Source organism: Rutidosis leptorrhynchoides, chromosome 6 (genome assembly GCF_046630445.1).
Source record: "Rutidosis leptorrhynchoides isolate AG116_Rl617_1_P2 chromosome 6, CSIRO_AGI_Rlap_v1, whole genome shotgun sequence".
Classification (NCBI taxonomy): Eukaryota; Viridiplantae; Streptophyta; class Magnoliopsida; order Asterales; family Asteraceae; genus Rutidosis; species Rutidosis leptorrhynchoides.
The window spans coordinates 153,169,041-153,171,611 of NC_092338.1; the positions used below are offsets into that span (position 1 = coordinate 153,169,041).

Here is a 2,571-nt window from a genome sequence, read left to right on the forward strand (position 1 = left end):
GGACTATCAGAGATTGGATAAATTAAACCTGCATCAAGCAGTTTAATAATTTCTTTCTTAACAACATCTTGCATATTAGGATTTAGTCTTCGTTGGCGTTGCACATAGGTTTTATGGCCTTCTTCCATAAAGATTTTATGTGTGCAATACGAAGGACTTATGCCTTTAATGTCATGAATCTTCCATGCAATAGCTGGTTTATGAGCTTTTAGCACAGAAATGAGTTGAGATTTTTTATTTTCAGTAAGAGAAGACGATATTATTACAGGTAATTCAGATTCTCCATGTAAATAAGCGTATTCCAAATGGTTTGGAAGTGGCTTTAACTCTAATTTCGGTGGTTCTTCTATCGATGATTTGTATCGATATCTGTCTTCCTCTTTTAGAATTTGAATTTCTTCTGTTGTTGGTTCGTATCCATTAGCTATAAGTGCAGCTAACATTTCAGCTTCATCAATTGGTTCAGTTCTTTCTCCTAAAGAACATTCTCCTGTTCCTTGTAATTCTAGAAATTCTTCTAACAATTCTGCATGTGAATCTATAGTTTAAATATAATAACATGTATCATCTGCAGATTGCGGTTGTTGCATGGCTCTATTAACAGAAAAGGTAAAACTCTCGTCCTCTATACTTAGGGTCAGTTTCTTACCGAACACGTCTATTATTGCTTTAGCCGTATTTAAGAATGGTCTTTCTAATATGAGAGGAACTCGAGAATCTTCTTCCATGTCCAGAATAACAAAATCTACTGGAAATACTAAAGTACCAACTTTAACTAGCATGTTCTCCATTATCCCTCTAGGATATTTTACTGATCGATCTGCTAGTTGTATGCTTATTCGTGTTGGTTTTAATTCTCCGAGATCTAGTTTATTGTATAATGAATATGGCATTAAATTTATACTAGCACCTAAATCTGCCAATGCTTCTATTGAACTAAGACTACCCAGAAAATATGGAATTGTGAAACTTCCTGGATCTGATAATTTTTCTGGTATCTTATTCAACAACACTGCAGAACAATTAACATTCATAGTAACAGCCGAGAGTTCTTCCATTTTCTTTCTATTTATGATTAGATCTTTCAAGAATTTGGCATATCTTGGCATTCCTGAAATCACATCAATGAAAGGAAGATTTACATTTATTTGTTTAAACATATCCAAGAATTTGGATTGCTCGGCTTCAAGTCTTTCTTTTCTCATTTTACTCGGGTAAGAAAGAGGTTGTTGGTATGATTTAACATAAGGTTTAGCTTTAACTATGTTATCTTCATTAACCTTTTCAACCACCGGTTCTGTTTCCTTCTCTTGTTCAGGTTGTGTTTCTTGTGTAGTAGGAATAGAGTCATCAGAAATTTCAGGTATTTCAGGTGGTTTAAGTGTAATACCACTTCTTGCGGTAATGGCTTTAGCTGTTTCATTCTGGGGGTTAGCATTTGTATCGCTAGGTAGACTTCCCGGTTTTCTTTCACCTATCAACCTTGCTAGGTTACTCACTTCTTGTTTCAGATTTTGGATTGAAGCTTATTGATTTCTAAATGCTTGAGCATTTTGTTCATTGGTTTGTTTCTGAGATGTGAAAAATTGAGTTTGAGATTCAACTAGCTTCGACATCGTGTCTTCTAAATTTGGCTTTTTATCATCGGTTTGTGATGGTTTATTTTGAAAAATAGGTCTTTGCTGGTTGTAAGTATTGTTAGATACTTGTTGATTGCTAGGACCTTGTTGGTTGTTATATGGAACATTTCGGTTATAATTCTGGTTTTGATTGTAGTTTGGTCTTGGCGGTTGATAATTATTCTGATAATTATTTCCAGGCCTTTGGTTCATGTATGAAACATTCTCTCTTTGTTCCATTGTTTGTTCAATACTGAGACAACCTTTTGTCAAATGTGGTCCTCCACACTGCTCACAACTAATTCGTATAGCGTGAATATCTTTAGTCATCTTTTCTATTCGTCTTTTGACAGCATCTATCTTTGCGAAAATAGAATCAAAGTCATGGCTAGAATCGGCTCTAGCTGCTTTAGATGATCTAACGATATCTTTTTCTTGATGCCACTCATGTGAGTGGGAAGCAGTGTTATCAATTATTTTGTAAGCTTCAGTTGCGGTTTTCTTCATAATGGAATCACCAGCTGCTATATCGATGTCTTTTCTTGTAGTGATGTCGCATCCTTGGTAGAATATTTGTACTATTTGATAAATGTCTAAACCATGTTGCGGACATCCTCTTAACAACTTTTTAAATCTTGTCCACGCCTCATATAAAGTTTCATTTGGCTTTTGCGTGAACGTAACAATTTCTCCTTGAAGTCTCACGGCTTTAGATGCCGGAAAGAATTGTTTAAGAAATTTTTCAACTAAAACATCCCATGTATCAATCGCCCCTTCAGGTAATGATTCTAATCAATATTTGGCTTCTCCCTTTAAAGTCCAGGGAAATAACATGAGATATATCTGTTCATCCTCCACTTCTCGGATTTTGAATAGAGTACAAATCCTATTAAAGGTTCGAAGATGTTCGTTTGGATCTTCCTTCTGAAATGTCCGGTTCATATCGATTATA

General features: G+C 35.0%; 1 non-coding gene across 1 annotated transcript; it reads left to right on the forward strand.

The window, feature by feature from the left end:
* Positions 1–2,214: 2,214 nt before the first annotated feature.
* On the forward strand, positions 2,215–2,321 carry LOC139856274 (small nucleolar RNA R71). Its single transcript, XR_011761767.1, has one exon. It is a non-coding gene; the product is annotated as a small nucleolar RNA R71 (small nucleolar RNA).
* The last annotated feature ends 250 nt before the right edge of the window (positions 2,322–2,571 follow it).